This window comes from Pristiophorus japonicus, unplaced genomic scaffold (genome assembly GCF_044704955.1).
Source record: "Pristiophorus japonicus isolate sPriJap1 unplaced genomic scaffold, sPriJap1.hap1 HAP1_SCAFFOLD_1007, whole genome shotgun sequence".
NCBI lineage: Eukaryota > Metazoa > Chordata > Chondrichthyes > Pristiophoridae > Pristiophorus > Pristiophorus japonicus.
Window position 1 is genome coordinate 95282 of NW_027250658.1, and position 27500 is coordinate 122781.

Here is a 27500-nt window from a genome sequence, read left to right on the forward strand (position 1 = left end):
TTGGCCAACCTCTAAGTTCACAGATGCCTGCAGGGGGGAGATGCTAAGGGGCTTCTTTATCGAGGGCATCGGTCATGCGGGAATTTTCCGCAAGTTAATTGAGACCAAGGATTTGACCTTGGAAGCGGCGGCGTTGTTAGCTCAAACTTTCATGGCGGGGGAGGAAGAGACGGAAATAATATAGGCGCCCAATTCTGCCTCTAACGCGGTGATGGGTCAGGGAGTCAACACCATCAATGCAACTCAGAGCCCCGCAGGCAGGCAGGGGCAGTCCGACACTCCCCAGGCAGCAATAGACCCCAGAGTAGGACTTCAACAGAGACAATGGCAGGCCGAACGGACATTCACGCCATCGCAGCGGACAATGCGGCCCGGGATGGGGCCATTGACACCCACTAACAGGGTACTTAAGAGCAGTCAAAGGGACAGTCAGCACGGAATGCCTGGCCATAGTCCCTTTGTCCCCAACAATGGAAAGTTTAACTCATGCTGGAGGTGTGGGGGAAAACACCCAGCCAGATCCTGCAGATTTCAACAGTTTGTCTGCAGGAACTGCAATCTCAGTGGCCACTTAGCTCGAATGTGCAGGAAGCCTGCAACCAGACTGATATATGAGGCGGATGGACCAGAAGAGGGTTCTGTGAGGCAGGATGACCTTTGGGGCAAATCGATGGATGCCGAGGTTCAGCGGGTCCATGCGGTGAATATTCACAGTTCATGCACCAGAACACCACCAATGATGATGAGGGTTTTATTAAACAGTATCCCAGTACACATGGAGCTGGACACTGGGGCCAGCCAGTCACTCATGAGCGTTCAGCAATTCGAGAAGCTATGGCCACTTAAAGCCAGGAGACCCAAATTAGCACGTATTAAGACACAATTACGGACTTACACTAAAGAAATTATCCCGGTGCTAGGCAGTGCAATGTTGGCTGTCACACACAATGGGTTAGTGAATCACTTGACGCTCTGGATTGTCCCGGGCAATGGTCCCGCACTGTTGGTTAGCCGAGATGAACTGGAAATGGGGGGATGTGCTCGCAATGTCCACTGTGGAGCGAAGTTCGTGCTCACAAGTCCTACAACAATTCGATTCACTATTCCAACCTTGGCGTCGGGACTTTCAAAGGCACTAAAGTAGTGATACACATCACCCCGGACGCCAGGCCAGTGCACCACAAAGCCAGAGTTGTGCCGTATGTGATGCGGGAGAAGATCGAGAGTGAATTGGACCGGCTGTTGAGAGAGGGCATCATCTCGCCTGTTGAATTCAGCGACTGGGCGAGCCCCATCGTTCCCGTCCTAAAAGCGGATGGCTCTGTCAGGATCTGTGGTGACTACAAGTCCACTATAGAAACATAGAAACATAGAAAATAGGTGCAGGAGTAGGCCATTCGGCCCTTCGAGCCTGCACCGCCATTCAATGAGTTCATGGCTAAACATGCAACTTCAGTACCCCATTCCTGCTTTCTCTCCATACCCCTTGATCCCCCGAGTAGTAAGGACCTCATCTAACTCCCTTTTGAATATATTTAGTGAATTGGCTCCAACAACTCTCTGTGGTAGAGAATTCCACAGGTTCACCACTCTCTGGGTGAAGGAGTTTCTCCTCATCTCGGTCCTAAATGGCTTACCCCTTATCCTTAGACTGTGTGACCCCTGGTTCTGGACTTCCCCAACATCGGGAACATTCTTCCTGCATCTAACCTGTCTAAACCCTTCAGAATTTTAAACGTTTCTATGAGGTCCCCTCTCATTCTTCTGAACTCCAGTGAATACAAGCCCAGTTGATCCAGTCTTTCTTGATAGGTCAGTCCCGCCATCCCAGGAATCAGTCTGGTGAATCTTCGCTGCACTTCCTTAATAGCAAGAATGTCCTTCCTCAGATTAGGAGACCAAAACTGTACACAATACTCCAGGTGTGGCCTCACCAAGGCCCTGTACAACTGTAGCAACACCTCCCTGCCCCTGTACTCAAATCCCCTTGCTATGAAGGCCAACATGCCATTTGCTTTCTTAACCGCCTGCTGTACCTGCATGCCAACCTTCAATGACTGATGTACCATGACACCCAGGTCTCGTTGCACCTTCCCTTTTCCTAATCTGTCACCATTCAGATAATAGTCTGTCTCTCTGTTTTTACCACCAAAGTGGATAACCTCACATTTATCCACATTATACTTCATCTGCCATGCATTTGCCCACTCACCTAACCTATCCAAGTCACTCTGCAGCCTCATAGCATCCTCCTCGCAGCTCACACTGCCACCCAACTTAGTGTCATCCGCAAATTTGGAGATACTACATTTAATCCCCTCGTCTAAATCATTAATGTACAGTGTAAACAGCTGGGGCCCCAGCACAGAACCTTGCGGTACCCCACTAGTCACTGCCTGCCATTCTGAAAAGTCCCCATTTACTCCTACTCTTTGCTTCCTGTCTGACAACCAGTTCTCAATCCATGTCAGCACACTACCCCCAATCCCATGTGCTTTAACTTTGCACATTAATCTCTTGTGTGGGACCTTGTCGAACGCCTTCTGAAAGTCCAAATACACCACATCAACTGGTTCTCCCTTGTCCAGTCTACTGGAAACATTCTCAAAAAATTCCAGAAGATTTGTCAAGCATGATTTCCCTTTCACAAATCCATGCTGACTTGGACCTATCATGTCACCTCTTTCCAAATGCGCTGCTATGACATCCTTAATAATTGATTCCATCATTTTACCCACTACCGATGTCAGGCTGACCGGTCTATAATTCCCTGTTTTCTCTCTTCCTCCTTTTTTAAAAAGTGGGGTTACAATCGGGTGTCCCTACAAGATCAATACCCACTCCCGAGAGCGGAGGACCTCTTCGCCATGCTGGCAGGCGGCAAGCTGTTCACCAAGTTGGACCTCACTTCAGCCTACATGACCCAGGAACTGGCCAACGAATCTAATCTACTGACCACCATCACCACGCACAAGGGACTGATCGTTTATAACAGGTGCCCATTTGGCATTCGATCAGTGGCAGCGATTTTTCAACGGAACATGGAAAGCCTGCTCAAATCCATTCCGGGAACGATCGTATTCCAGGTCAACATCCTCATCACGGGTCGAGACACCGAGGAACACCTCCACAACCTGGAGGAGGTGCTACGCAGACTGGACCGGGTAGGCCTGCGACTCAAGAAGTCTAAATGTGTGTTCTTAGCTCCTGAGGTTGAGTTTCTGGGCAGGAGGGTTGCTGCAGATGGGATTGGGCCCACCGAATCCAAAACAGAGGCGATTGGACGAGCACCCAGGCCCGGCAACACATCGGAGCTGCGTTCATTCCTGGGACTGTTGAACTATTTCGGGAACTTCCTGCTGAACTTGAGCACGTTGTTGGAGCCGCTACACATGCTCCTGCGTAAGGGTTGTGATTGGTTTTGGGGGGGACTGTCAGGAAAGAGGCTTTTGATCGGGTGAGGAACCTACTTTGTTCAAACAAGTTGTTGGCCCTGTACGACCCCTGTAAACGTTTAGTTCTGACATGTGATGCATCGTCCTATGGGGTTGGGTGCGTGTTGCAGCAGGGTAATGCTGAGGGTCAACTACAACCTGTGGCTTATGCCTCCAGGTCGCTCTCTCAAGGATATGGGATGGTTGAGAAGGAAGCGCTCGCATGTGTCTATGGTGTAAAAACATGCATCAGTACGTCTTTGGTAGGAAGTTTGAATTAGAGACGGACCTCAAGCCATTAACATCCCTGTGGTCAGACAGCAAGGCAAAAGGCTGTCAATGCCAACTTATCAGCTCGCATACAGCGATGGGATCTCACGCTGGCTGCTTATGACTACTCCATCAGGCATCGGCCCGGCACTGAAAACTGCCCTGACGCGCTCAGCAGGCTCCCGCTGGCCACCACTGAGGGGGCAGCGGAACAAAGCGCTGAGATGGTCATGGCTATCGATGCCTTTGACAGCGCAGGCTCCCCCATCACAGCCCGCCAGATCAAAATCTGGACCAACAGAGATCCCCTCCTATCGCTGATTAATAAATGTGTCCTGACTGGGGATTGGGCGCCCACACACGGAGCATGCCCTGAGGAGGTCAGACCATTCCACAGACGGATGGATGAGCTCTCCATCCAAGCCGACTGCCTACTATGGGGCAGCCGGGTAGTTATGCCCCAGAGGGGCAGGGAGGCATTCATCAGGGAACTCCACAGGGAGCACCCAGGCATTGTGCTGATGAAGGCCATTGCCCGGTCACACGTTTGGTGGCCGGGAATTGATTCAGACCTGGAACACTGTGTTCGCAGGTGCCCAACATGTGCCCAGCTGGGTAATGCCCCCAGGGAGGCCCCACTCAGCCCGTGGCCCTGGCCCACCAGGTCATGGTCACGCGTTCATGTTGTCATTGAAGGTTGGCATGTAGGTACAGCAGGCGGTTAAGAAAGCAAATGGCATGTTGGCCTTCATAGCGAGGGGATTTGAGTACAGGGGCAGGGAGGTGTTGCTACAGTTGTACAGGGCCTTGGTGAGGCCACACCTGGAATATTGTGTACAGTTTTGGTCTCCTAACTTGAGGAAGGACATTTTTGCTATTGAGGGAGTGCAGCGAAGGTTCACCAGACTGATTCCCGGGATGGCGGGACTGACACATCAACAAAGACTGAATCAACTGGGCTTGTATTCACTGGAGTTCAGAAGAATGAGAGGGGATCTCATAGAAACGTTTAAAATTCTGACGGGTTTGGATGCAGGAAGAATGTTCCCGATGTTGGGGAAGTCCAGAATCAGGGGTCACAGTCTAAGGATAAGGGGTAAGCCATTTAGGACCGAGATGAGGAGAAACTTCTTCACCCAGAGAGTGGTGAACCTGTGGAATTCTCTACCACAGAAAGTTGTTGAGGCCTATTCACTAAATATATTCAAAAAGGAGTTAGATGAAGTCCTTACTACTAGGGGGATCAAGGGGTATGGCGAGAAAGCAGGAATGGGGTACTGAAGTTGCATGTTCAGCCATGAACTCATTGAATGGTGGTGCAGGCTCGAAGGGCCGAATGGCCTACTCCTGCACCTATTTTCTATGTTACTACGCGGGCCCGTACATGGGGAAGATGTTCCTTATTGTGGTAGATGCGTACTGGAAATGGATCGAGTGCATCATTCTGAATTCATGCACAACATCCACCACCGTGGAAAGCCTACGTGTGATCTTTGTAACCCATGGCTTGCCGGACATCCTGGTGAGTGATAATGGCCCGTGTTTCACAAGCTACGAATTCCGAGAGTTTATGTTGGGCAATGGCATCAATCATGTCAGGATAGCACCGTTCAAGCCGGCCTCCAATGACCAGGCGGAACGTGTGTCCAAATCATTAAGCAAGGTAAGCTCAGGATTCAAGGACCATCCCTACAATGCCGCCTATCGCGTCTCCTGCTGGCCTATAGATCCCGCCCGCACTCGCTCACGTGGGTCCCGCCCGCAGAGCTACTCATGAAACGGACACTCAAAACTCGGTTGTCCCTCATTCACCCGGTCCTGACCGACATAGTTGAGGGCAAGCGCCAGTCCCAAATCGAGCACCATGACCGTAATTCGAGGGGGAGATGTCTGGAAATAAATGATCCTGTATTTGTCCTCAATCACGCCATGGGGCCCAAATGGCTCGAGGGTACTGTAATTGACAAAGAGGGGAATAGGGTCATCGTGGTAAAACTCAACAATGGTCAGATATGCCGTAAGCATCTGGACCAAGTAAAAAAAAGGTTCAGCATGGACACGGAGGAACCTGAAGAAGACCATGAGATGGAGCTCACAACACCGCCAGTGAATGAGCAACAAGAGCAATCAGAAGAATGCACAGTCCCTGCGGTCAGCCCGAACTGGCCGGAATCACCACAGGTGACAGACACTCAGGTCAGTGTCCAACAACCAGAGCCCCAACTGCAGCGCTCCACGAGGGAGCACAGACCACCTGAAAGACCAAACCTGTGATCCCAATAAGACTTTGGGCGGGGGAGGAGGTGATGTCATGTATGTAACCACAATGTAACACCACTGTATTACTGTATACACTCAACCTAGATGCACACCTTGACCACAAGGGGTGAACTTGTGGGAGACACTCCTTACCTGATCACCCAGGTATAAAAAGGGAGGTCCCACACAGGGTCATCGTCTTTAGAGTCCTGTGAATAAAGAGTTAAGGTCACAGAGTGACCTTGTCCCCAGAATGTGCCTCGTGTGGTTTCATACTGTAGAGTAAGGACTTCACATCTCGCAACCCCTCTCCCCCCCTCGCCCCCCTCTCTAACCCCTCTGCTCTCCCCCATCCCCTCTTCCCCCATCCCCTTACTCTCTCTCTCCCTCTCTCTCCCTCTCCCCTCTCTCTCCCCCCCTCGCCCCCTCTCTCTAACCCCTCTGCTCTCCCCCATCCCCTCTTCCCCCATCCCCTTACTCTCTCTCTCCCTCTCCTTTCTCTCTCCCCCCCTCGCCCCCCTCTCTAACCACTCTGCTCTCCCCCATCCCCTCTTCCCCCATGCCCTTACTCTCTCTCTCCCCCCCTCCCCTCCTCTCTCCCCCTATCCTCTCTCCCCTCCTCTCTCCCCCCTCCCCCCTCTCTACCTCTCGCCCCTCTCTCTCCCCCCTCCCTCCCCCATCCTCTCCCCCCTCTCTCTCCCTCTCTCCTCTCCCCTCTCCCCTCTCTCCCCTATCTCTTTGCCCCCTATTCCCCCCCTCTCTCTCCCCAACCACCCTAATCCCCCTCCCCTTTCTCTCCTCCCCTTTCTCCCCTTTCTCCCCCTCTCTCCCTCTCCCCCTCTCTCTCCCTCTCCCCCTCTCTCCCCCCTCGCCCCCCATATCTCCCTCTCCCTCTCCCTCTCCCCCTCTCTCTCCCTCTCCCCTCTCTCCCCCCTCTACCCAGCCCCTCGCCCCCATATCTCCCTCTCTCCCCCTCCCTCCTATTCCCCCTCGCCCCCCTCTCTGTCCCCTCCCATCTCTTTCCCTCTCCCCCCTCTCTCTCCCCTCTCTCTCTCCCTCTCCCCCTCTCTCCCCCCTCTCTCCCCCCCTCTCTCCCCACTCTTCCCCATCCCCTCGCCCCCCCATATCCCCCTCTCCCTCTCCCTCTCCCCCTCTCTCTCCCTCTCCCCTCTCTCTCCCCCCTCCATCCCCATCCCCTCGCCCCCCACATCCCCCTCTCTCTCTCCCCATCCCCCCTATTCCCCCTCCCCCCTCTCTCTCTCCCCTCCCACCTCTCTCTCTCGCCCCCTATCACTCCTGTCTCCCCCTCTCCCCCCTCACTAACCCTTCCCATCTCTCTCCCTCTCCCCTCTCTCTCTCCCTCTCCCCCCTTTCTCCCCCCTCAACCCCATCCCCTCGCACCCCCCCATATCTCCCCCTCTCTCCCCATCCCCCCTCTCTCTCTCCCCTCCCACCTCTCTCTCTCGCTCCCTATCACTCCTCTCTCCCCCTCTCCCCCCTCACTAACCCTTCCCATCTCTCTCCCTCTCCCCTCTCTCTCTCCCTCTCCCCCCTTTCTCCCCCCTCTACCCTATCCCCTCGCCCCCCCATATCCCCCCTCTCTCTCCCCATCCCCCACATTCCCCCTCCCCCCTCTCTCTGTCCCCTCCCACCTCTCTCTCTCTCCCCCTATCACCCCTCTCTCCCCCTCGCCCCCCCCTCTCTAACCCCTCTGCTCTCCCCCCTCCCCCAGAACTCCAGCGCTGATCACCGAGTACAATTGGACCTGGGACTCTGGGACAAGTTCAGTGAGCTCTCAACCAAATGCATCATCAAGATTGTGGAGTTTGCCAAGCGCCTGCCTGGATTTACTGCCCTCACCATCGCTGACCAGATTACTCTGCTTAAAGCTGCCTGCCTGGACATCCTGGTAAGTACCCAAGGCCCAACACTTCGCCCTCAGTGCCATTCGCAACTCCTCAGGATCATCTGGGCAAGAGTGATCATATTATTATTTGAGAGCGATGTGGTGAAATCCAAAACTAACGTTTTAGATGGAAACAACGGCAATTACGGAAGTACGAGGGGCAAGTTATCTGACAATAATTTGGAAATTAGATTGAGAGATTATGATAGTCGATAAGCAATGGCAAACATTTGAAGAAATGATTAATAATTCTCAATGAATATACCTTCCCTTGAGGAATACAAACTTCATTCGAAAAGTGGGACCTCCGTGTTTAACTGGATAAATTAAGGCTAGTATTAGATTAAAAGAAGAGTTCTATGGACTGGAGGGTAGCTAATGTAACACCACTTTTTAAAAAAGGAGGGAGAGAGAAAACGGGTAATTATAGACCGGTTAGCCTGACATCAGTAGTGGGGAAAATGTTGGAATCAATTATTAAAGATGAAATAGCAGCACATTTGGAAAGCAGTCTCAGGATCGGTCCAAGTCAGCATGGATTTATGAAAGGGAAATCATGCTTGACAAATCTTCTGGAATTTTTTGAGGATGTAACTAGTAGAGTGGACAAGGGGGAACCAGTGGGTGTGGTGTATTTGGACTTTCAAAAGGCTTTTGACAAGGTCCCACACGAGAGATTGATGTGCAAAATTAAAGCACGTGGTATTGGGGGTAATGTACTGACGTGGATAGAGAACTGGTCGGCAGACAGGAAGCAGAGAGTCGGGATAAACGGGTCCTTTTCAGAATGGCAGGCAGTGACTAGTGGGGTGCCGCAGGGCTCAGTGCTGGGACCCCAGCTATTTACAATATACATTAATGATTTAGACGAAGGAATTGAATGTAATATCTCCAAGTTTGCAGATGACACTAAGCTGGGTGGCGGTGTGAGCTGTGAGGGGGACGCTGAGAGACTGCAGAGTGACTTGGACAGGTTAGGTGAGTGGGCAAATGCATGGCAGATGCAGTATAATGTGGATAAATGTGAGGTTATCCACTTTGGTGGCAAAAACAGGAAGGCAGAATATTATCTGAATGGTAGCAGATTAGGAAAAGGGGAGGTGCAACGAGACCTGGGTGTCATGGTACATCAGTCATTGAAGGTTGCCATGCAGGTACAGCAGGCGGTGAAGAAGGCAAATGGTATGTTGGCCTTCATAGCGAGAGGATTTGAGTATAAGAGCAGGGAGGTCTTACTGCAGTTGTACAGGGCCTTGGTGAGGCCACACCGGGAATATTGTGTTCAGTTTTGGTCTCCTAATCTGAGGAAGGACATTCTTGCTATTGAGGGAGTGCAGCGAAGGTTCACCAGACTGATTCCGGGATGGCAGGACTGACATATGAAGAAAGACTGGATCGACTGGGCTTATATTCACTGGAGTTTAGAAGAATGAGAGGGGACCTCATAGAAACATATAAAATTCTGACGGGATTGGACAGGTTAGATGCAGGAAGAATGTTCCCGATGTTGGGGAAGTCCAGAACCAGGGGTCACAGTCTAAGGATAAGGGGTAAGCCATTTAGGACCGAGATGAGGAGAAACTTCTTCACCCAGAGAATTGTGAACCTGTGGAATTCTCTACCACAGAAAGTTGTTGGGGCCAGTTCGTTAGATATATTCAAAAGGGATATGGAGAGAAAGCAGGAATGGGGTACTGAGGGAATGATCAGCCAAGATCTTATTGTATGGTGGTGCAGGCTCGAAGGGCCAAATGGTCTACTCCTGCACCTATTTATTATGTTCTTATGTTCACTCATTGCAGATGCTACGGATCTGTATCCGATACACACCGGAACAGGACACGATGACGTTCTCGGACGGACTGACATTGAACAGGACACAGATGCACAACGCTGGATTCGGACCTCTCACTGACCTGCTGTTTGCCTTCGCAAATCGTTTACTGCCTCTGGAAATGGACGACACAGAAACTGGGCTGCTCAGTGCAATTTGCCTCATCTGTGGAGGTAAAGCTCCCTCTACACTGTCCCATCACACACTCCCAGGGCAGGTACAGGGGGTTAGATACAGAGTAAAGCTCCCTCTACACTGTCCCATCAAACACTCCCAGGGCAGGTACAGGGGGTTACATACAGAGTAAAGCTCCCTCTCCACTGTCCCATCAAACACTCCCAGGGCAGGTACAGGGGGTTAGATACAGAGTAAAGCTCCCTCTACACTGTCCCATCAAACACTCCCAGGGCAGGTACAGGGAGTTAGATACAGAGTAAAGCTCCCTCTACACTGTCCCATCAAACACTCCCAGGGTAGGTACAGCACGGGTTAGATACAGAGTAAAGCTCCCTCTACACTGTCCCATCAAACACTCCCAGGGCAGGTACAGGGGGTTAGATACAGAGTAAAGCTCCCTCTACACTGTCCCATCAAACACTCCCAGGGCAGGTACAGGGGGTTAGATACAGAGTAAAGCTCCATCTACACTGTCCCATCAAACACTCCCAGGGCAGGTACAGGGGGTTAGATACAGAGTAAAGCTCCCTCTACACTGTCCCATCAAACACTCCCAGGGCAGGTACATGGGGTTAGATACAGAGTAAAGCTCCCTCTACACTGTCCCATCAAACACTCCCAGGGCAGGTACAGCACGGGGTTAGATACAGAGTAAAGCTCCCTCTACACTGTCCCATCACACACTCCCAGGGCAGGTACAGGGGGTTAGATACAGAGTAAAGCTCCCTCAACACTGTCCCATCAAACACTCCCAGGGCAGGTACATGGGGTTAGATACAGAGTAAAGCTCCCTCTACACTGTCCCATCAAACACTCCCAGGGCAGGTACAGCACGGGGTTAGATACAGAGTAAAGCTCCCTCTACACTGTCCCATCAAACACTCCCAGGGCAGGTACAGGGGGTTAGATACAGAGTAAAGCTCCCTGTACACTGACCCATCACACACTCCCAGGGCAGGTACAGGGGGTTAGATATAGAGTAAAGCTCCCTCTACACTGTCCCATCAAACAGTCCCAGGGCAGGTACAGGGGGTTAGATACAGAGTAAAGCTCCCTCTACACTGTCCCATCAAACACTCCCAGGGCAGGTACAGGGGGTTAGATACAGAGTAAAGCTCCCTCTACACTGTCCCATCAAACACTCCTAGGGCAGGGACAGCACGGGGTTAGATACAGAGTAAAGCTCCCTCTACACTGTCCCATCAAACACTCCCAGGGCAGGTACAGGGGGTTACATACAGAGTAAAGCTCCCTCTACACTGTCCCAACAAACACTCCCAGGGCAGGTACAGGGGGTTAGATACAGAGTAAAGCTCCCTCTACACTGTCCCATCAAACACTCCCAGGGCAGGTACAGGGGGTTAGATACAGAGTAAAGCTCCCTCTACACTGTCCCATCAAACACTCCCAGGGCAGGTACAGGGGGTTAGATACAGAGTAAAGCTCCCTCTACACTGTCCCATCAAACACACCCAGGGCAGGTACAGGGGGTTAGATACAGAGTAAAGCTCCCTCTACACTGTCCCATCAAACACTCCCAGGGCAGGTACAGGGGGTTAGATACAGAGTAAAGCTCCCTCTACACTGTCCCATCAAACACTCCCAGGGCAGGTACCGGGGGTTAGATACAGAGTAAAGCCCCCTCTACACTGCCCCATCAAACACTCCCAGGGCAGGTACAGCACGGGGTTAGATACAGAGTAAAGCTCCCTCTACACTGTCCCATCAAACACTCCCAGGGCAGGTACAGGGGGTTAGATACAGAGTAAAGCTCCCTCTAAACTGTCCCATCAAACACTCCCAGGGCATGTACAGCACGGGATTAGATACAGAGTAAAGCTCCCTCTACACTGTCCCATCAAACACTCCCAGGGCAGGTACAGGGGGTTAGATACAGAGTAAAGCCCCCTCTACACTGCCCCATCAAACACTCCCAGGGCAGGTACAGCATGGGGTTAGATACAGAGTAAAGCTCCCTCTACACTGTCCCATCAAACACTCCCAGGGCAGGTACAGGGGGTTAGATACAGAGTAAAGCTCCCTCTACATTGTCCCCATCAAACACTCCCAGGGCAGGTACAGGGGGTTAGATACAGAGTAAAGCTCCCTCTACACTGTCCCATCAAACACTCCCAGGGCAGGTACAGGGGGTTAGATACAGAGTAAAGCTCCCTCTACACTGTCCCATCAAACACTCCCAGGGCAGGTACAGGGGGTTAGATACAGAGTAAAGCTCCCTCTACACTGTCCCATCAAACACTCCCAGGGCAGGTACAGGGGGTTAGATACAGAGTAAAGCTCCCTCTACACTGTCCCATCAAACACTCCCAGGGCAGGTACAGGGCGTTAAATACTGAGTAAAGCTCCCTCTACACTGTCCCATCAAACACTCCCACGGCAGGTACAGGGGGTTAGATACAGAGTAAAGCTCCCTCTACACTGACCCATCAAACACTCCCAGGGCAGGTACAGGGCGTTAAATACTGAGTAAAGCTCCCTCTACACTGTCCCATCAAACACTCCCAGGGCAGGTACAGGGGGTTAGATACAGAGTAAAGCTCCCTCTACACTGTCCCCATCAAACACTCCCAGGGCAGGTACAAGGCGTTAGATACAGAGTAAAGCTCCCTCTACACTGTCCCATCAAACACTCCCAGGGCAGGTACAGCACGGGTTAGATACAGAGTAAAGCTCCCTCTACACTGTCCCATCAAACACTCCCAGGGCAGGTACATGGGGTTAGATACAGAGTAAAGCTCCCACTACACTGTCCCATCAAACACTCCCAGGGCAGGTACAGCATGGGTTAGATACAGAGTAAAGCTCCCTCTACACTGTCCCATCAAACATTCCCAAGGCAGGTACAGGGGGTTAGATACAGAGTGAAGCTCCCTCTACACTGTCCCATCAAACACTCCCAGGGCAGGTACAGGGGGTCAGATATAGAGTAAAGCTCCCTCTACACTGTCCCATCAAACACTCCCAGGGCAGGTACAGGGGGTTAGATACAGAGTAATGCTCCCTCTACACTGTCCCATCAAACACTCCCAGGGCAGGTACAGCACGGGTTAGATACAGAGTAAAGCTCCCTCTACACTGTCCCATCACACACTCCCAGGACAGGAACAGCACGGGTTAGATACAGAGTAAAGCTCCCTCTACACTGTCCCATCAAACACTCCCAGGGCAGGTACAGGGGGTTAGATACAGAGTAAAGCTCCCTCTACACTGTCCCATCAAACACTCCCAGGGCATGTACAGGGGGTTAGATACAGAGCAAAGCTCCCTCTACACTGTCCCATCAAACACTCCCAGGGCAGGTACAGGGGGTTAGATACAGAGTAAAGCTCCCTCTACACTGTCCCATCAAACACTCCCAGGGCAGGTACAGGGGGTTAGATACAGAGTAAAGCTCCCTCTAAACTGTCCCATCAAACACTCCCAGGGCATGTACAGCACGGGATTAGATACAGAGTAAAGCTCCCTCTACACTGTCCCATCAAACACTCCCAGGGCAGGTACAGGGGGTCAGATACAGAGTAAAGCCCCCTCTACACTGCCCCATCAAACACTCCCAGGGCAGGTACAGCATGGGGTTAGATACAGAGTAAAGCTCCCTCTACACTGTCCCATCAAACACTCCCAGGGCAGGTACAGGGGGTTAGATACAGAGTAAAGCTCCCTCTACATTGTCCCCATCAAACACTCCCAGGGCAGGTACAGGGGGTTAGATACAGAGTAAAGCTCCCTCTACATTGTCCCATCAAACACTCCCAGGGCAGGTACAGGGGGTTAGATACAGAGTAAAGCTCCCTCTACACTGTCCCATCAAACACTCCCAGGGCAGGTACAGAGGGTTAGATACAGAGTAAAGCTCCCTCTACACTGTCCCATCAAACACTCCCAGGGCAGGTACAGGGGGTTAGATACAGAGTAAAGCTCCCTCTACACTGTCCCATCAAACACTCCCAGGGCAGGTACAGGGCGTTAAATACTGAGTAAAGCTCCCTCTACACTGTCCCATCAAACACTCCCACGGCAGGTACAGGGGGTTAGATACAGAGTAAAGCTCCCTCTACACTGACCCATCAAACACTCCCAGGGCAGGTACAGGGCGTTAAATACTGAGTAAAGCTCCCTCTACACTGTCCCATCAAACACTCCCAGGGCAGGTACAGGGGGTTAGATACAGAGTAAAGCTCCCTCTACACTGTCCCCATCAAACACTCCCAGGGCAGGTACAAGGCGTTAGATACAGAGTAAAGCTCCCTCTACACTGTCCCATCAAACACTCCCAGGGCAGGTACAGCACGGGTTAGATACAGAGTAAAGCTCCCTCTACACTGTCCCATCAAACACTCCCAGGGCAGGTACATGGGGTTAGATACAGAGTAAAGCTCCCACTACACTGTCCCATCAAACACTCCCAGGGCAGGTACAGCATGGGTTAGATACAGAGTAAAGCTCCCTCTACACTGTCCCATCAAACATTCCCAAGGCAGGTACAGGGGGTTAGATACAGAGTGAAGCTCCCTCTACACTGTCCCATCAAACACTCCCAGGGCAGGTACAGGGGGTCAGATATAGAGTAAAGCTCCCTCTACACTGTCCCATCAAACACTCCCAGGGCAGGTACAGGGGGTTAGATACAGAGTAATGCTCCCTCTACACTGTCCCATCAAACACTCCCAGGGCAGGTACAGCACGGGTTAGATACAGAGTAAAGCTCCCTCTACACTGTCCCATCACACACTCCCAGGACAGGAACAGCACGGGTTAGATACAGAGTAAAGCTCCCTCTACACTGTCCCATCAAACACTCCCAGGGCAGGTACAGGGGGTTAGATACAGAGTAAAGCTCCCTCTACACTGTCCCATCAAACACTCCCAGGGCATGTACAGGGGGTTAGATACAGAGCAAAGCTCCCTCTACACTGTCCCATCAAACACTCCCAGGGCAGGTACAGGGGGTTAGATACAGAGTAAAGCTCCCTCTACACTGTCCCATCAAACACTCCCAGGGCAGGTACAGGGGGTTAGATACAGAGTAAAGCTCCCTCTACACTGTCCCATCAAACACTCCCAGGGCAGGTACAGGGGGTTAGATACAGAGTAAAGCTCCCTCTACACTGTCCCATCAAACACTCCCAGGGCAGGTACAGGGGGTTAAATACTGAGTAAAGCTCCCTCTACACTGTCCCATCAAACACTCCCAGGGCAGGTACAGGGGGTTAGCTACAGAGTAAAGCTCCCTCTACACTGTCCCCATCAAACACTCCCAGGGCAAGAACAAGGCGTTAGATACAGAGTAAAGCTCCCTCTACACTGTCCCATCAAACACTCCTAGGGCAGGTACAGCACGGGTTAGATCCAGAGTAAAGCTCCCTCTACACTGTCCCATCAAACACTCCCAGGGCAGGTACAGGGGGTTAGATACAGAATAAAGCTCCCTCTACACTGTCCCATCAAACACTCCCAGGGCAGGTACAGGGGGTTAGATACAGAGTAAAGCTCCCTCTACACTGTCCCATCAAACACTCCCAGGGCAGGTACAGCATGGGTTAGATACAGAGTAAAGCTCCCTCTACACTGTCCCATCAAACACTCCCAGGGCAGGTACAGGGGGTTAGATACAGAGTAATGCTCCCTCTACACTGTCCCATCAAACACTCCCAGGGCAGGTACAGCACGGGTTAGATACACAGTAAAGCTCACTCTGCACTGTCCCATCAAACACTCCCAGGGCAGGTACAGGGGGTTAGATACAGAGTAAAGCTCCCTCTACACTGTCCCATCAAACACTCCCAGGGCAGGTACAGCACGGGTTAGATACACAGTAAAGCTCACTCTGCACTGTCCCATCAAACACTCCCAGGGCAGGTACAGGGGGTTAGATACAGAGTAATGCTCCCTCTACACTGTCCCATCAAACACTCCCAGGGCAGGTACAGCACGGGTTAGATACAGAGTAAAGCTCCCTCTACACTGTCCCATCAAACACTCCCAGGGCAGGTACAGCACGGGTTAGATACACAGTAAAGCTCCCTCTACACTGTCCCATCAAACACTCCCAGGGCAGGTACAGCACGGGTTAGATACACAGTAAAGCTCTCTCTACACTGTCCCATCAAACACTCCCAGGGCAGGTACAGGGGGTCAGATATAGAGTAAAGCTCCCTCTACACTGTCCCATCAAACACTCCCAGGGTAGGTACAGGGGGTTAGATACAGAGTAAAGCTCCCTCTACACTGTACCATCAAACACTCCCAGGGCAGGTACAGGGGGTTAGATACAGAGTAAAGCTCCCTCTACACTGTCCCATCAAACACTCCCAGGGCAGGTACAGGGGGTTAGATACAGAGAAATGCTCCCTCTACACTGTCCCCATCAAACACTCCCAGGGCAGGTACAAGGCGTTAGATACAGAGTAAAGCTCCCTCTACACTGTCCCATCAAACACTCCCAGGGCAGGTACAGCACGGGTTAGATACAGAGTAAACTCCCTCTACACTGTCCCATCACACACTCCCAGGGCAGGTACAGCACGGGTTAGATACAGAGTAAAGCTCCCTCTACACTGTCCCATCAAACACTCCCAGGGCAGGTACAGGGGGTTAGATACAGAGTAAAGCTCCCTCTACACTGTCTCATCAAACACTCCCAGGGCAGGTACAGGGGGTTAGATACAGAGTAATGCTCCCTCTACACTGTCCCATCAAACACTCCCAGGGCAGGTACAGGGGGTTAGATACAGAGTAAAGCTCCCTCTACACTGTCCCATCACACACTCCCAGGGCAGGTACAGGGGGTTAGATACAGAGTAAAGCTCCCTCTACACTGTCCCATCAAACACTCCCAGGGCAGGTACAGCACGGGGTTAGATACAGAGTAAAGCGCCCTCTACACTGTCCCATCAAACACTCCCAGGGCAGGTACAGGGGGTTAGATACAGAGTAAAGCTCCCTCGACACTGTCCCATCAAACACTCCCAGGACAGGTACAGGGGGTTAGATACAGAGTAAAGCCCCCTCTACACTGCCCCATCAAACACTCCCAGGGCAGGTACAGCATGGGGTTAGATACAGAGTAAAGCTCCCTCTACACTGTCCCATCAAACACTCCCAGGGCAGGTACAGGGGGTTAGATACAGAGTAAAGCTCCCTCTAAACTGTCCCATCAAACACTCCCAAGGCATGTACAGCACGGGGTTAGATACAGAGTAAAGCTCCCTCTACACTGTCCCATCAAACACTCCCAGGGCAGGTACAGGGGGTTAGATACAGAGTAAAGCTCCCTCTACACTGTCCCCATCAAACACTCCCAGGGCAGGTACAGGGGGTTAGATACAGAGTAAAGCTCCCTCTACACTGTCCCATCAAACATTCCCAGGGCAGGTACAGGGGGTTAGATACAGAGTAAAGCTCCCTCTACACTGTCCCATCAAACACTCCCAGGGCAAGTACAGGGGGTGAGATACAGAGTAAAGCTCCCTCTACACTATCCCATCAAACATTCCCAGGGCAGGTACAGGCGGTTAGATACAGAGTAAAGCTCCCTCTACACTGTCCCATCAAACACTCCCAGGGCAGGTACAGCATGGGTTAGATACAGAGTAAAGCTCCCTCTACACTGTCCCATCAAACACTCCCAGGGCAGGTACAGGGGGTTAGATACAGAGTAAAGCTCCCTCTTCACTGTCCCATCAAACACTCCCAGGGCAGGTACAGTGGGTTAGATACAGAGTAATGCTCCCTCTACACTGTCCCATCAAACACTCCCAGGGCAGGTACAGCACGGGTTAGATACAGAGTAAAGCTCCCTCTACACTGTCCCATCAAACACTCCCAGGGCAGGTACAGGGGGTTAGATACAGAGTAATGCTCCCTCTACACTGTCCCATCAAACACTCCCAGGGCAGGTACAGCACGGGTTAGATACAGAGTAAAGCTCCCTCTACACTGTCCCATCAAACACTCCCAGGGCAGGTACAGCACGGGTTAGATACACAGTAAAGCTCCCTCTACACTGTCCCATCAAACACTCCCAGGGTAGGTACAGGGGGTTAGATACAGAGTAAAGCTCTCTCTACACTGTCCCATCAAACACTCCCAGGGCAGGTACAGGGGTTCAGATATAGAGTAAAGCTCCCTCTACACTGTCCCATCAAACACTCCCAGGGTAGGTACAGGGGGTTAGATACAGAGTAAAGCTCCCTCTACACTGTACCATCAAACACTCCCAGGGCAGGTACAGGGGGTTAGATACAGAGTAAAGCTCCCTCTACACTGTCCCATCAAACACTCCCAGGGCAGGTACAGGGGGTTAGATACAGAGTAATGCTCCCTCTACACTGTCCCATCAAACACTCCCAGGGCAGGTACAGCACGGGTTAGATACAGAGTAAAGCTCCCTCTACACTGTCCCATCACAAACTCCCAGAGCAGGTACCGCACGGGTTAGATACAGAGTAAAGCTCCCTCTACACTGTCCCATCAAACACTCCCAGGGCAGGTACAGGGGGTTAGATACAGAGTAAAGCTCCCTCTACACTGTCCCATCAAATACTCCCAGGGCAGGTACAGGGGGTTAGATACAGAGTAACGCTCCCTCTACACTGTCCCATCACACACTCCCAGGACAGGTATAGGGGGTTAGATACAGAGTAAAGCTCCCTCTACACTGTCCCATCAAACACTCCCAGGGCAGGTACAGGGGGTTAGATACAGAGTAAAGCTCCCACTACACTGTCCCATCAAACACTCCCAGGGCAGGTACAGGGGATTAGATACAGAGTAAAGCTCCCTCTACACTGTCTCATCAAACACTCCCAGGGCAGGTACAGGGGGCTAGATACAGAGTAAAGCTCCCTCTACACTGTCCCATCAAACACTCCCAGGGCAGGTACAGGGGGTTAAATACAGAGTAAAGCTCCCTCTACACTGTCCCATCAAACACTCCCAGGGCAGGTACAGGGGGTTAGATACAGAGTAAAGCTCCCTCTACACTGTCCCATCAAACACTCCCAGGGCAGGTACAGGGGGTTAGATACAGAGTAAAGCTCCCTCTTCACTGTCCCATCAAACACTCCCAGGGCAGGTACAGTGGGTTAGATACAGAGTAATGCTCCCTCTACACTGTCCCATCAAACACTCCCAGGGCAGGTACAGCACGGGTTAGATACAGAGTAAAGCTCCCTCTACACTGTCCCATCAAACACTCCCAGGGCAGGTACAGGGGGTTAGATACAGAGTAATGCTCCCTCTACACTGTCCCATCAAACACTCCCAGGGCAGGTACAGCACGGGTTAGATACAGAGTAAAGCTCCCTCTACACTGTCCCATCAAACACTCCCAGGGCAGGTACAGCACGGGTTAGATACACAGTAAAGCTCCCTCTACACTGTCCCATCAAACACTCCCAGGGTAGGTACAGGGGGTTAGATACAGAGTAAAGCTCTCTCTACACTGTCCCATCAAACACTCCCAGGGCAGGTACAGGGGTTCAGATATAGAGTAAAGCTCCCTCTACACTGTCCCATCAAACACTCCCAGGGTAGGTACAGGGGGTTAGATACAGAGTAAAGCTCCCTCTACACTGTACCATCAAACACTCCCAGGGCAGGTACAGGGGGTTAGATACAGAGTAAAGCTCCCTCTACACTGTCCCATCAAACACTCCCAGGGCAGGTACAGGGGGTTAGATACAGAGTAATGCTCCCTCTACACTGTCCCATCAAACACTCCCAGGGCAGGTACAGCACGGGTTAGATACAGAGTAAAGCTCCCTCTACACTGTCCCATCACAAACTCCCAGAGCAGGTACCGCACGGGTTAGATACAGAGTAAAGCTCCCTCTACACTGTCCCATCAAACACTCCCAGGGCAGGTACAGGGGGTTAGATACAGAGTAAAGCTCCCTCTACACTGTCCCATCAAATACTCCCAGGGCAGGTACAGGGGGTTAGATACAGAGTAACGCTCCCTCTACACTGTCCCATCACACACTCCCAGGACAGGTATAGGGGGTTAGATACAGAGTAAAGCTCCCTCTACACTGTCCCATCAAACACTCCCAGGGCAGGTACAGGGGGTTAGATACAGAGTAAAGCTCCCACTACACTGTCCCATCAAACACTCCCAGGGCAGGTACAGGGGATTAGATACAGAGTAAAGCTCCCTCTACACTGTCTCATCAAACACTCCCAGGGCAGGTACAGGGGGCTAGATACAGAGTAAAGCTCCCTCTACACTGTCCCATCAAACACTCCCAGGGCAGGTACAGGGGGTTAAATACAGAGTAAAGCTCCCTCTACACTGTCCCATCAAACACTCCCAGGGCAGGTACAGGGGGTTAGATACAGAGTAAAGCTCCCTCTACACTGCCCCATCATACACTCCCAGGGCAGGTACAGGGGGTTAGATACAGAGTAAAGCTCCCTCTACACTGTCCCATCAAACACTCCCAGGGCAGGTGCAGGGGGTTAGATACAGAGTAAAGCTCCCTCTACACTGCTCCATCAAACACTCCCAGGGCAGGTACAGGGGGTTAGATACAGAGTAAAGCTCCCTCTACACTGTCCCATCAAACACTCCCAGGGCAGGTACAGGGGGTTAGATACAGAGTAAAGCTCCCTCTACACTGTCCCATCACACACTCCCAGGGCAGGTACAGCACGGGTTAGATACAGAGTAAAGCTCCCTCTACACTGTCCCATCAAACACTCCCAGGGCAGGTACAGGGGTTTAGATACAGAGTAAAGCTCCCTCTACACTATCCCATCAAACATTCCCAGGGCAGGTACAGGCGGTTAGATACAGAGTAAAGCTCCCTCTACACTGTCCCATCAAACACTCACAGGGCAGGTACAGCATGGGTTAGATACAGAGTAAAGCTCCCTCTACACTGTCCCATCAAACACTCCCAGGGCAGGTACAGGGGGTTAGATACAGAGTAAAGCTCCCTCTTCACTGTCCCATCAAACACTCCCAGGATAGGTACAGGGGGTTAGATACAGAGTAATGCTCCCTCTACACTGTCCCATCAAACACTCCCAGGGCAGGTACAGCACGGGTTAGATACAGAGTAAAGCTCCCTCTACACTGTCCCATCAAACACTCCCAGGGCAGGTACAGCACGGGTTAGATACACAGTAAAGCTCACTCTGCACTGTCCCATCAAACACTCCCAGGGCAGGTACAGGGGGTTAGATACAGAGTAATGCTCCCTCTACACTGTCCCATCAAACACTCCCAGGGCAGGTACAGCACGGGTTAGATACAGAGTAAAGCTCCCTCGACACTGTCCCATCAAACACTCCCAGGGCAGGTACAGCACGGGTTAGATACACAGTAAAGCTCCCTCTACACTGTCCCATCAAACACTCCCAGGGTAGGTACAGGGGGTTAGATACAGAGTAAAGCTCTCTCTGCACTGTCCCATCAAACACTCCCAGGGCAGGTACAGGGGGTCAGATATAGAGTAAAGCTCCCTCTACACTGTCCCATCAAACACTCCCAGGGCAGGTACAGGGGGTTAGATACAGAGTAATGCTCCCTCTACACTGTCCCATCAAACACTCCCAGGGCAGGTACAGCACGGGTTAGATACAGAGTAAAGCTCCCTCTACACTGTCCCATCACACACTCCCAGGGCAGGTACAGCACGGGTTAGATACAGAGTAAAGCTCCCTCTACACTGTCCCATCAAACACTCCCAGGGCAGGTACAGGGGGTTAGATACAGAGTAAAGCTCCCTCTACACTGTCCCATCAAACACTTCCAGGGCAGGTACAGCACGGGTTAGATACAGAGTAAAGCTCCCTCTACACTGTCCCATCAAACACTCCCAGGGCAGGTACAGGGGGTTAGATACAGAGTAAAGCTCCCTCTACACTATCCCATCAAACACTCCCAGGGCAGGTACAGGGGGTTAGATACAGAGTAAAGCTCCCTCTACACTGTCCCATCAAATACTCCCAGGGCAGGTGCAGGGGGTTAGATACAGAGTAAAGCTCCCTCTACACTGTCCCATCACACACTCCCAGGACAGGTACAGGGGGTTAGATACAGAGTAAAGCTCCCTCTACACTGTCCCATCAAACACTCCCAGGGCAGGTACAGGGGGTTAGATACAGAGTAAAGCTCCCACTACACTGTCCCATCAAACACTCCCAGGGCAGGTACAGGGGATTAGATACAGAGTAAAGCTCCCTCTACACTGTCCCATCAAACACTCCCAGGGCAGGTACAGGGGGCTAGATACAGAGTAAAGCTCCCTCTACACTGTCCCATCAAACACTCCCAGGGCAGGTACAGGGGGTTAAATACAGAGTAAAGCTCCCTCTACACTGTCCCATCAAACACTCCCAGGGCAGGTACAGGGGGTTAGATACAGAGTAAAGCTCCCTCTACACTGCCCCATCATACACCCCCAGGGCAGGTACAGGGGGTTAGATACAGAGTAAAGCTCCCTCTACACTGTCCCATCAAACACTCCCAGGGCAGGTACAGGGGGTTAGATACAGAGTAAAGCTCCCTCTACACTGCTCATCAAACACTCCCAGGGCAGGTACAGGGGGTTAGATACAGAGTAAAGCTCCCTCTACACTGTCCCATCAAACACTCCCAGGGCAGGTACAGGGGGTTAGATACAGAGTAAAGCTCCCTCGACACTGTCCCATCAAACACTCCCAGGGCAGGTACAGCACGGGGTTAGATACAGAGTAAAGCTCCCTCTACACTGTCCCATCACACACTCCCAGGGCAGGTACAGCACGGGGTTAGATACAGAGTAAAGCTCCCACTACACTGTCCCATCAAACACTCCCAGGGCAGGTACAGGGGATTAGATACAGAGTAAAGCTCCCTCTACACTGTCCCATCAAACACTCCCAGGGCAGGTACAGGGGGCTAGATACAGAGTAAAGCTCCCTCTACACTGTCCCATCAAACACTCCCAGGGCAGGTACAGGGGGTTAAATACAGAGTAAAGCTCCCTCTACACTGTCCCATCAAACACTCCCAGGGCAGGTACAGGGGGTTAGATACAGAGTAAAGCTCCCTCTACACTGCCCCATCATACACTCCCAGGGCAGGTACAGGGGGTTAGATACAGAGTAAAGCTCCCTCTACACTGTCCCATCAAACACTCCCAGGGCAGGTACAGGGGGTTAGATACAGAGTAAAGCTCCCTCTACACTGCTCCATCAAACACTCCCAGGGCAGGTACAGCGGGTTAGATACAGAGTAAAGCTCCCTCTACACTGTCCCATCAAACACTCCCAGGGCAGGTACAGGGGGTTAGATAGAGAGTAAAGCTCCCTCTACACTGTCCCATCACACACTCCCAGGGCAGGTACAACACGGGTTAGATACAGAGTAAAGCTCCCTCTACACTGTCCCATCAAACACTCCCAGGGCAGGTACAGGGGGTTAGATGCAGAGTAAAGCTCCCTCTACACTATCCCATCAAACATTCCCAGGGCAGGTACAGGCGGTTAGATACAGAGTAAAGCTCCCTCTACACTGTCCCATCAAACACTCCCAGGGCAGGTACAGCATGGGTTAGATACAGAGTAAAGCTCCCTCTACACTGTCCCATCAAACACTCCCAGGGCAGGTACAGGGGGTTAGATACAGAGTAAAGCTTCCTCTTCACTGTCCCATCAAACACTCCCAGGGCAGGTACAGGGGGCTAGATACAGAGTAATGCTCCCTCTACACTGTCCCATCAAACACTCCCAGGGCAGGTACAGCACGGGTTAGATACAGAGTAAAGCTCCCTCTACACTGTCCCATCAAACACTCCCAGGGCAGGTACAGCACGGGTTAGATACACAGTAAAGCTCACTCTGCACTGTCCCATCAAACACTCCCAGGGCAGGTACAGGGGGTTAGATACAGAGTAATGCTCCCTCTACACTGTCCCATCAAACACTCCCAGGGCAGGTACAGCACGGGTTAGATACAGAGTAAAGCTCCCTCTACACTGTCCCATCAAACACTCCCAGGGCAGGTACAGCACGGGTTAGATACACAGTAAAGCTCCCTCTACACTGTCCCATCAAACACTCCCAGGGTAGGTACAGGGGGTTAGATACAGAGTAAAGCTCTCTCTACACTGTCCCATCAAACACTCCCAGGGCAGGTACAGGGGGTCAGATATACAGTAAAGCTCCCTCTACACTGTCCCATCAAACACTCCCAGGGCAGGTACAGCACGGGGTTAGATACAGAGTAAAGCTCCCTCTACACTGTCCCATCACACACTCCCAGGGCAGGTACAGGGGGTTCGATACAGAGTAAAGCTCCCTCTACACTGTCCCATCAAACACTCCCAGGGCAGGTATAGGGGGTTAGATACAGTGTAATGCTCCCTCTACACTGTCCCATCAAACATTCCCAGGGCAGGTACAGCACGGGTTAGATACAGAATAAAGCTCCCTCTACACTGTCCCATCACAAACTCCCAGGACAGGTACAGGGGGTTAGATACAGAGTAAAGCTCCCTCTACACTGTCCCATCACACACTCCCAGGACAGGTACAGGGGATTAGATACAGAGTAAAGCTCCCTCTACACTGTCCCATCAAACACTCCCAGGGCAGGTACAGGGGGTTAGATACAGAGTAAAGCTCCCACTACACTGTCCCATCAAACACTCCCAGGGCAGGTACAGGGGATTAGATACAGAGTAAAGCTCCCTCTACACTGTCCCATCAAACACTCCCAGGGCAGGTACAGGGGCTAGATACAGAGTAAAGCTCCCTCTACACTGTCCCATCAAACACTCCCAGGGCAGGTACAGGGGGTTAAATACAGAGTAAAGCTCCCTCTACACTGTCCCATCAAACACTCCCAGGGCAGGTACAGGGGGTTAGATACAGAGTAAAGCTCCCTCTACACTGCCCCATCATACACTCCCAGGGCAGGTACAGGGGGTTAGATACAGAGTAAAGCTCCCTCTACACTGTCCCATCAAACACTCCCAGGGCAGGTACAGGGGGTTAGATACAGAGTAAAGCTCCCTCTACACTGCTCCATCAAACACTCCCAGGGCAGGTACAGGGGGTTAGATACAGAGTAAAGCTCCCTCTACACTGTCCCATCAAACACTCCCAGGGCAGGTACAGGGGGTTAGATACAGAGTAAAGCTCCCTCTACACTGTCCCATCACACACTCCCAGGGCAGGTACAGGGGGTTAGATACAGAGTAAAGCTCCCTCTACACTGTCCCATCAAACACTCCCAGGGCAGGTACAGGGGGTTAGACACAGAGTAAAGCTCCATCTACACTGTCCCATCAAACACTCCCAGGGCAGGTACAGGGGGTTAGATACAGAGTAAAGCTCCCTCTACACTGCCCCATCATACACTCCCAGGGCAGGTACAGGGGGTTAGATACAGAGTAAAGCTCCCTCTACACTGTCCCATCAAACACTCCCAGGGCAGGTACAGGGGGTTAGATACAGAGTAAAGCTCCCTCTACACTGCTCCATCAAACACTCCCAGGGCAGGTACAGGGGGTTAGATACAGAGTAAAGCTCCCTCTACACTGTCCCATCAAACACTCCCAGGGCAGGTACAGGGGGTTAGATACAGAGTAAAGCTCCCTCTACACTGTCCCATCACACACTCCCAGGGCAGGTACAGGGGGTTAGATACAGAGTAAAGCTCCCTCTACACTGTCCCATCAAACACTCCCAGGGCAGGTACAGGGGGTTAGACACAGAGTAAAGCTCCATCTACACTGTCCCATCAAACACTCCCAGGGCAGGTACAGGGGGTTAGCTACAGAGTAAAGCTCCCTCTACACTGTCCCATCAAACACTCCCAGGGCAGGTACAGCACGGGTTAGATACAGAGTAAAGCTCCCTCTACACTGTCCCATCAAACACTCCCAGGGCAAGTACAGGGGGTTAGATACAGAGTAAAGCTCCCTCTACACTATCCCATCAAACACTCCCAGGGCAGGTACAGGGGGTTAGATACAGAGTAAAGCTCCCTCTACACTGTCCCATCAAACACTCCCAGGGCAGGTACAGCACGGGGTTAGATACAGAGTAAAGCTCCCTCTGCACTGTCCCATCAAACACTCCCAGGGCAGGTACAGGGGGTTAGATACAGAGTAAAGCTCCCTCTACACTGTCCCATCAAACACTCCCAGGGCAGGTACAGGGGGTTAGATACAGAGTAAAGCTCCCTCTACACTGTCCCATCAAACACTCCCAGGGCAGGTACAGGGGGTTAGATACAAAGTAAAGCTCCCTCTACACTGTCCCATCAAACACTCCCAGGGCAGGTACAGGGGGTTAGATACAGAGTAAAGCTCCCTCTGCACTGTCCCATCAAACACTCCCAGGGCAGGTACAGGGGGTTAGATACAGAGTAAAGCTCCCTCTACACTGTCCCATCAAACACTCCCAGGGCAGGTACAGGGGGTTAGATACAGAGTAAAGCCCCCTCTACACTGTCCCATCAAACACTCCCAGGGCAGGTACAGCACGGGGTTAGATACAGAGTAAAGCTCCCTCTACACTGTCCCATCAAACACTCCCAGGGCAGGTACAAGGGGTTAGATACAGAGCAAAGCTCCCTCTACACTGTCCCATCAAACACTCCCAGGGCAGGTACAGGGGGTTAGATACAGAGTAAAGCTCCCTCTACACAGTCCCATCAAACACTCCCAGGGCAGGTGCAGGGGGTTAGATACAGAGTAAAGCTACTTCTGCACTCTCTCTGCTCTCTCTCCACAGACCGCATGGATCTGGAAGAACCCGAGAAAGTCGATCAGCTGCAGGAACCGTTGCTTGAGGCCCTGAAGGTTTACGCCAGGAAACGGCGCCCTGAAAAACCCTACATGTTCCCTCGGATGTTGATGAAGATCACGGACCTGAGGGGGATCAGCGCCAAAGGTGAATGATCGAAGTGTGGGGTTTGGGAGCGGGCTGTCTCTCTCTCTGTGTCTCTGTCTCTCTGTCTGTCTCTCTCTGTCTCTCTCTCTCTCTGTCTATGTCTCTCTATCTGTCTCTCTCTCTGTGTCTCTGTCTCTCTGTCTCTCTGTCTGTCTCTCTTTCTCTCTCTCTGTCTCTCTCTCCGTCTCTCTCTCTCTCTCTGTCTCTCTCTCTCTCTCTCTCTCTCTCTCTGTCTGTCTCTGTCTTTGTCTCCCTCTCTGTCTCTCTCTCTGTCTCCCTCTCTGTCTCTCTCTCTCTGTGTCTCTCTCACTCTCTGTCTATCTATGTCTCTCTTTCTCTCTGTCGCTCTCTCTCTCTCTCTGCTCTCCATAACCCCTTATCCCCTTATCAGTTAAGAATCTGTCTATCTCCACCTTAAATATATTCAATGTCCCAGCCTCCACAGCTCTCTGGGGCAGAGAATTCCACAGATTTACAACCCTCTGAGAGAAGAAATTCCTCCTCATCTCAGTTTTAAATGGGCGGCCCCTTATTCTAAGACCATGCCCCCTGGTTCTAGTCTCCCCCATCAGTGGGAACATCCTCTCTGCATCCACCTTGTCGAGCCCCCTCATAATCTGATACGTTTCCATAAGATCACCTCTCATTCTTCTGAACTCCAATGAGTAGAGGCCCAACCTCCTCAACCTTTCCTCATAAGTCAACC

At 51.9% G+C, this 27500-nt stretch overlaps 1 pseudogene; it reads left to right on the forward strand.

The window, feature by feature from the left end:
• LOC139241258 (retinoic acid receptor gamma-like) overlaps window positions 1-27500 on the forward strand; it is a 39118-nt pseudogene that overhangs the window by 1963 nt on the left and 9655 nt on the right.